Below are 9,401 nucleotides of genomic sequence, written 5' to 3' on the forward strand. Positions count from 1 at the left end.
TATTTTAAGTAATTAGATTTAGTGATAGGATCATTAGAATATTTCTTAAATAATCTGTAAAGTTTGTTTCTTTTTTGTATACACTTGAGAAGCCCGTCCGTAATCCAAGGTTTTAATTTAACTCTAGAGTGAGGAATGCTTTTAACTGAAGTATTATTTCTAATATGTGTACCTATAATGTCGTGAAATAATTGAAAGGCTTTGTCAACCTCTGTTTCACTACAGATTTCATCCCATGATTGACTACTTATATCTTTGAGGAGCTGTTCATAGTCAATACATCGCTTCTGAAAAGGAGGTTTTCGTTCTTCGATATAAGAGAATTTATCTTTTGCGTAGACACTACAAAGAGTTACATAGTGGTCGGTAATATCAGCTTTTAACACAGCAAATTTAGCAACTTTGTTATATTTTAGAATATACATGCAATGATCAATGCAACTATTGTCCCTAGTCGGTGCGTCTATGCCAACTTCTATATTATGAAGGGCTAATAGTGCTAAGTAATTATTTGCTTGGGGGTGTATATTACCAGTAATTTTGATATTTGTATCACCCATAAAAATGAAGTTTTTCGAACGACCTACCTGCTTAAATTTATGATCCAGCGAATCTGGAAAGATTTCAATATTAGTGCAAGAAGGCGATCTGTATAGGGCAATTAAAGTGAGCTCATTATTTAAGTCGAGCTGTAAGCAGTTAGCCCCAAAAACCTCCAGTTCTGCACAGCTAAAAGCAATACTATCCTTAATGAAAATAACAACCCCATCATTTTGAACGGGATTTATCTTAGTATGCAATGAGATATAACCAGGTAAAGTGTGATTGGAATTATGATGCTTGATCCTACATTCAGTGAGAATTAATATGTCAAAACTAATTCCAAGAAGTTCCAGAAAAACCAGGAGTTGGTTGAAATTTTTGTGAATACTTCTTATATTCATTGAAATTATCTTAAATGAATTTTTCACATTAATATATTCACTACATATAGTAAAGTTATCTGTACTAATACAAAGGTCCAAATTCTGGTAATCATCTAGTTCAGTAGAAAATTGTTGTATAGTATTGAATTTTAAAATTAAAAGTATGCCATAATTTTAAGTGTGACAACCCTAGTATGATAAAAGTAACAAGATGGTTTATTGATGCACGTACCATGTTATAATAATATATTATTATCAGTAAAACACTGTTGCATGAGTGATATGATACTGTGTGAACGCACTTAAACTAATAAAATATAGTATTATAGGTATTTTGATAAGTTCCAAAACACAGAAATTACTAATTAATAACACTCGTATTACTTGTCATATGATTTGGTTAATTTGATCTTCCGATTTAATTATGATAGATGTTGATTTCTCCTGTTTTTTTACAAAGATTTTATTGTTCGAAAACCAACAATACCTGTAGTTATATTTTTTGGCGGCTTATTTACTCAATGCGAGGAGACGCTTTGCCGAGGGAGTTAAATGCTCAAAAATATAAAAGGCCTGTGAATTTAAGTTAAGATTCAAGTAGTCTGTTTTTAGTCTAGTGCTTTGATCCTTACATTTTTTATTGTATTCCTTTGTTAAGCGCAACAATTCATTTCTTCTGACATTACTTTTGAAGATAACAACAATCGGACGCACTTTCCCAGGCATTGATTTCCCAGTTCTGAAGAAGGTTTGATATTCAGAAAGATCAAAGTTCATTTCCATTACATAACAATTTTTTTTAATAATTGATGATAAATTCTCATTTTTCGTCTGGCATTCCTCTTATTTCTATCTCCCTCTCATCTCGAGATCTTCCAACTTGGCATCCACGTGTGTTAATTTATTCCTAATGGTATTATTAAATAATAATTTCTCCTCTAAAAGTTGGTCACGGTGCTGCTCCAAATCTTTAATATCTTTCCTCATCGCCGTCACCGTGCCAAGTATCGCATCATATTGTCCACTTAAATAGTTGATGGAGTCTTCAAGTTTCGATGTTTTCTCGGTAAGAGTTTTATAATGGTCCTCTAACTTACTACTGACTTCTTTTAAAATTTCTTTCTTAAAGCGGTCGAAACTGTTTTTTATATAATCTTGTAGCTTCTTTAAGTCCGAAGCGCTCGAAGAAGTTGGTGGCGAGGATGCGTGTGCCGGCGCTGCTGGCTGCCTCACAGGGGTGTTTGTGTTGTCGGTGCGTCTTTCGCCCGCTCTGCATTGAGGACATTTCCACGAAACTTTGTGCGCCTTTGATTCCTTTGCAAAGTTTTCTGGGGTAATTCTTAAGCATTGGAAGTGATAATGATTATCGCACACACACGTACAAGATTTAAGCTCGCTGGATTTAAGCGGCTTCTCACATGCAGAGCAAGATTTAGACATTTTATAGTATTTTTAACTTAACCTCCACAGTGAAGACAACAACAATTTTTAGAGAATTATATGAGATTGATGCTATTGCTAAGACAATTTGAGCAGGCGTTTTAAATTTTAAATTAGCTAGGCAATTTAGAACATGTAAGTGTTGAGGGTAGATGATATTATTATTTGTACAAAAATTGTACACTCACTATTTTTACGATTTACTGCTTTGTATTTCACTGCCTGATAACCAAATATGCACTTTTCACTGATTATGCTATCTATTTAATGTCACAGAAAAAATACTGAAATTGGTATGTGTATATACACTTGTTGCAATATTTATAAATTAAATTAGTTTCACCGTAATTGAAAACGACTATTTAAGTTGACGTACCGAGCATATATTTGCTTATTGTAGTGTTCTTCAATCATGAAATTTTTTTCATCGGTAAAGAGGACATTTCTGTGCCTTTCACCTGCGTATGATGATAAAAGGCGTTTTGATCGATCCACTCTCTTTAATTGTAAAGATTGATTTAGGGCATGTCCTGTATATCGGTAGCGATAAGCACCAAGCTTCAGGTCTTGTCCTAGCGGAAATCGACATTTCTCGCGGTAAGATTTTTTGCTCCCTAATGGGGGTTTCGATGAATTCTGAAAACACGCGGCCGCTCGTATCTTCTCTGGTCTTCGATAGACCAAGTGTTGTAAAGATGCGTTACACATAATGTATCTTAAAATATTATATATATATATATATTATTGTTATAGCTTATGAACTGTGATAAAAAAAATATTATATAACCTTCATATTATCTCAAATAGCAACCCACCTTATGTGTCTGTTAAAGATTACCGTTAGGCGCAAGCGATAGTGCAGCGACGGAGACGCAACAGATTATATTTAATCTAACGAGCGTTTAACCGAAGTTGTCCGAACGGCCCCGCCCGGGTCACCTTGAGCCGCTAGTCGTGTCCGAATCGCTTTAGACGAGAGACACGGAATTGCTACTGACTGGCCTTTTTACGCGACTGACTTTGCCACGTGTAGTCATTACAGCAGTAGAAATATAAAATTATAATATACTTATTCTTTCTTTTATCAATTAGTGTGTGTTTTCTCCCGCATTAGGGTAAGTTTTGAATGGCACATGTAATCATAATTCATAGCTAGCTTCTTTTATTTCAGCCTTTAGTTTTCATTTTGTATATGTAATTATAGTAGTTTTCATTTATTCATTATGTTTATTTCAGCTTTGCTTAATCACTTTTGATATAGTTAAGTATTAATTTGTCTACTCATTGCAACAGCTCAATTTTATTGCATCATCTTTTACAAGACAACTTTCAAAAAGGATATCATTTTCTATTAGCTTGTATTTTAACTTAATATTGTTTCTATTACCCTTTTCTATTAGCCTTCAGCTTTTATTTTACTGTAAATTCCGTTCTGGTTGTACCTACACTATCGGCAACTCTTTGTGTTAAAATCGAACTTGTTCGTGTTGCCGACGTTGGTGCCTTAGAACGGTAATGAAGGTAAAGTTCCGATGCTCTTAATTTCCAGGCGTTAAATACGATACTATATATAGCTCAAGATACGTCAACTTCATCCAGCTAGAAGCAGCTTCAACGCTATCGGTAGCTGACCACGTGCGACGTCCACTGCAGAACCCCTTTCTCCGACCCGGGCCATCCCAACATCTTCGGCCATTACACACAGGGGAGTAACATTACCTACTCTGAATAACATTCGCATTCCACGTTGTGTTATATGTAATTCACATCAATCTGTAGAACTTCACATATTCACCGACGCTTCGAAGCGTGCTTATGGTTCCTGTGTGTATGTTTGTAGTGTAAACAGTGTAGGTAACGTCTTAGTACGACTATTATTCCAGAAGGGTCGAGTGGCGCCTATTAAAATATTCTGAGACTTGAATTGTGCGGTGCTGTGATGGGAGCTCGTCTTTATGAAAAGGCTATTGGTTCGTTAAGACTTCAATTTAGGCAAGTGACATTTTGGACGGATTCAACAATTGTTCTTGGATGGCTTACTACCTTGCTTGCTTATTACCAAGCAAACTAAGTACATATGTTCGTAATTGTGTCGCCGAAATAGTGGACAATAGTGGAAATCCCGACGATTTCATAATTCGGGGAGTTGGTGCTAATTTGATCAAGTCTTTAGACCCTTGGTGGTGTGGTCCTGAGTTTCTTTAATTAGAAAAATCTGGCTGGCCTAAAGTTACCGCGGTCGCAAGCGACTTACCAGAGACTCGCCCAGAAATAACTCTCCATACAATGAAAAGCCAGAGCTCTCAAAACGCAATTATTGAATTTCATCGTTTTTCCAACCTTTCTAGATTACAGCGTTCTGTTGCATACATGTTACGTTTCATCAATCGTTGCAAAGGGCAAACCATGCCAACGTCTTATTTAGGTGAAGATGAATTACGGAATGCGTTGTATTTAATCATTCAAATAGTACAGAAAGCTCTTTAAATAAATTTAATATTTTCTTAGACACAAACAATATAATTCGCGTTGGAGGTCGCCTTAATAATCCACAGTTTTTATATGATAAAAAATATCCTATTTTAATACAGTCCACACATCGTTTTACGAAATTATTATTTCAACATGAACATAAACGTCTTATGCATGCAGGCCCCCAGCTTCTTTTGGCCACAATTAGAGAAATGTATTGGCACATAGGTGGTCGCAACCTAGCAAAGGTATGCTACCATCAAGGCGTGCTATGTCGCCGCATGAAGGGTCAAACCATCAACCCTATAATGGGTAATTAATAGTAATATAATCCACAGCAGCGACTTGTTGTAGGAGAACACCCATTCACTAGCGTAGGGGTAGATTATGCTGGTCCTATCACCGCAGCAAGTCGTCAAGGTCGTGGTTGCAGATTTGTAAAGGCTTACATTGCCATTTTCATTTGCTTTACGACTAAGGCCATTCATTTGGAGTTAGTAGGTGATTTAACGAGCAATAACTACTTGTCGGCATTGCGTAGATTTATAGCGCGAAGAAGAAAACCCTCTAATATGTAGTCCGACAATGGTACCACCTTTATAGGTGCTTATAATGAGCTCTCTAAATTTCTAAAAAGTAACTGATTCGATTGCTGAAGGTGCAGTCAATGAAGGCATTAATATTCATTATATACCGGCGTACAGTCCTCATTTTGGCGGATTATGGGAGGCTGGTGTTAAGTCGACCAAGTATCACTTAGTGCGAGTGCAGGGAAATTGTCATTTAACGTACGAGGAGCTTAACACAACTTTGGTTCAAATAGAAGCCCTGTTAAATTCACGGCCTCTGATCCCGCTGTCATCGGAGCCTGACGACTAGATGCCACTAACACCAGGACATTTTCTGATTGGGAGACCATTCACATCGTTACCAACAAGTGACCTCACAGATCATTGTACAAGCCACCTAAGGCGTTATCAACGGATTGAGCAGTTACGCCAACACTTTTGGAACAGATGGTCCAAATAGTATATATCTGAGTTCCAGACAAGGTCTAAATGGCAGTTGACGAAAAGTGAGTTGACAATGGGATCATTAGTAGTGGTAAAGGATGATCATCTACCACCATTGAAATGGCGCCTTGGTCGCGTTGTGGGAGTTCACCCAGGATCTGATGGAGTGACAAGGATCGCAGATGTTAAATGATCCAACGGGATAGTCCGCCATGCTGTCACCAAGATCTGTCCACTGCCAATCTGCACTGAGGATGCTGAAGGTGGTGGGAAATAGGTTTTCCCACGGGTGGAGATATGTCGACGCCTGCAGCTTTAAACCAGCAAAGTTTATATTTACATGTTTAATGTATTTTTGTAAGGGTTTACTGTTATGTCCTTCTTGTTCAATTACACGTGCGTCAGCAAGTAATAAATTTGTTTCATTTCATTAATTAAAGTTAAAATACTACCTGTTGAGTGCTTCTACAGGTATACCTAACACATAGATGGGCAGCGGCTATTGAAAACAAGGGGGAAGGCCTGGCAGTTCGCCTGGATATAGCGAAGGCCTTTGATCGTATATGGCACAAGGCGCTCCTCTCAAAACTTCTATCATTTGGGCTTCCCGAGAGCTTATGCAAGTGGAACTCCAGGTTCCTCACTGGGCGCACCATACAGGTCGTTGTCGACGGATATTGCTCGAACCCGAAGCCCATGAACCCTGGAGTGTCCCAAGGCTGTCTGCTATCTCCCACGCTGTTTCTTCTGCATATCAATGATATGTTCCTAAACACACTTCGTCCACCTCCAACATACATTGCTACGCAGACGACAGCACTGGTGATGCCATATACACGGGCCATGCCAGTCTCTCTCGGGAAATCGTCGACAAGTGCCGGGAGAAACATGTGTCTTCTATCGAGTCCTATCTTGAGAAGGTTGCGAAATGGGGTAAATTGGCAGTGGCATGAAATGGTTCCCGACCCTAGACCTGAAATCTGGATACTGGCAGGTGGAAATTCATTCAAAAGACAGGGAGAAGACAGCTTTCTCGACCGGTAAAGGTTTATGACAATATAACGTCATGCCCTTCGGATTGTGCAACGCATCTCGGCCATGTTATCTCCAGTGATGGAATCCAGACAGACCAGGAGAAACTGGAAGCAGTTCAAAAATGGCCTACCCCTAAGGACAAAGCTGAAGTGCGGGCATTCCTCGGCCTATGCTCATACTACAGGCGTTTTGTTAAGGGATTCTCAGAGATAGCTACGCCATTACATCGGCTAACAGAAGATAGACGACAATTTAGTTGGGATGGGACTTGTGAAGATTCTTTTCAGAAACTGAAGAAACATCTGTGTGAAACACCAATCCTGGGGTATCCACAAACTGAAGGTCGGTTTATAATTACCACGGATGCAAGCAACATGGCCATTGGAGGGGTGTTATCTCAAAAACAGGGTTAAAGAGAAGTTGTTATTGCATATTTCAGCAAATCTTTATCCAAGCCAGAGAGAAACTACTATGTGACAAGAAAAGAACTCTTGGCTGTTGTAAAGACGCTACAACATTTCAACAAATATCTCATTGGCAGACAGTTTTTACTGTGAACTGATCACGCAGCCTTGAAGTGGCTACTGCAATTCAAGAACCCAGAAGGTCAAGTAGGTCGTTGGATTGGACAACTCCAAGAATATGACTTCAAGACGGAACACCGCAGCGGAAAGACGCATGGGAATGCCGACGCGCTCTCACGAAGGCCGTGTTTGGAAGACTGCATACATTGTGTTAAGCAGGAATCTAATGAAGTAACATTAAAGTTAACGAGAACAAGTCCTCTGGGTCTCTGGGAGAATGATGCTATGAGGGAGGCTCAAGAAAAAGATGACGACCTTCAGCACATCATTAACATGGAAGAAACGGGGTGACGTAAAACCAATCTGGAGTGAGGTTGCACCCACTGGCGCTGTCACTAAGGCGTACCGGGCGCGATGGGACAGTCTGATACTTCAAAACGGAATACTTTACCGGAAATGGGAGAACACTCACGGCAGAGAGTTCCATCTTCAGATAATTGTCCCAAGAACGAGAGTTCTAGATGTTCTCCGTGAAATACATGATGGCGTATCAGGAGGTCATCTAGGTGTCAAGAGGACGATAACAAAAGTGCGAGAACGATTCTACTGGTTGCATTGTCGAGATGATGTACAGGATTGGTGCCGCAAATGTACTACTTGCGCTGCTGTAAAAGGACCACAAACCAAGAGCCGTGGGAACCTGCCTGTGTGTCGTCATGGACTACTTCACCCAATGGCCCGAAGTGTTCGCTATACCAAACCAAGAAGCTACAACACTTGCTTTTAAGTTAGCCGAAGAAGTGATATGTCGCTTTGTTGTGCCTCTAGAAATCCATTCTGATCAGGGTAGGAACTTTGAATCACAAGTATTCCAGGAAGTGTGCAGAATTTTGGACAAGCATAAGACGAGGACCACAGCGTACCATTCACAGTCTGATGGAATGGTTGAGAGATTTAACCAGACCCTTGAGAGGCATTTGGCGAAATTGGTAGATGACAAACTAAAGGATTGGGACAAGTATATACCACTCTTCCTTCTGTCGTACCGAACCACCGAGCATGAGAGCATAAAAGCTACCCGGCGTATCAATTACGGTAGAGAACTACGAATACCAGTAGACCTATTGACAGGAGGGTCACCAGAGGGACCAGAATCCGTACAAGACTATGTCTGCAATTTAAGAGAAAAAATGCGCTATATACATGCCTTGGTTCGGGAAAATGGGTCAAGTGAGAACATGAAAACCAGATAAAACCGGAAATCGAACACATGCGGCTTCGAGGAAGGGTCACTGGTGTGGCTGCATAACCCAACTCGCCGGAAAGGGAAATCTCCAAAGTTGCAGACCAAGTGGGACGGTCCATACAAAGTGGTTACCCGACTGAATGATGTGACTTATAGGATTCAAAAGCAACCAAGAGGGACATTCAAAGTGGTATACATAGACCGTCTGGCGCGTTACCATGGCAGTAACAATGATGCTCGGGACGAGCATCTCTAAGAGACTACTACTACTACTAGATGGCGTTAAAGAAACTACTGTGGAACTATATAGAAGTATAGTCTCGAAAACCGGGTACATGCACGAATTTTCTACAATCATTCAAGCCGGTCGATCACGTTCGCGCGACTCAGGTACGTTCTAGAAAGAAACTTTCTGGAATGGTCTGGGACTCGTCTCTCGAAAACTAGTGATCAAGAATGATTGCAGTGAAACCTACGACTTGGCTACCACCTAGGACATCGTTAGTGCTTAGTGTTTGAACCTAGTACTTTGCCTTGGACCTAGTGCTAGTGAATAAAGTGTTCAAAAGAGTCAGCAGGTCTTTCTCTCCAATTCCTCGAAAACTAACACTTAACATTATTATTCACGCCGGTTTTTTGTGCGAGTGAGGAACTTAATCCGAACGAATCTCGAGGTCTACTCGCAAAATCGACAACGATATATTCGGAACGATACGATAATACGTCGAATATATCGAACCTACCC

This window comes from Leptidea sinapis, chromosome 36, assembly GCF_905404315.1.
Source record: "Leptidea sinapis chromosome 36, ilLepSina1.1, whole genome shotgun sequence".
NCBI lineage: Eukaryota > Metazoa > Arthropoda > Insecta > Lepidoptera > Pieridae > Leptidea > Leptidea sinapis.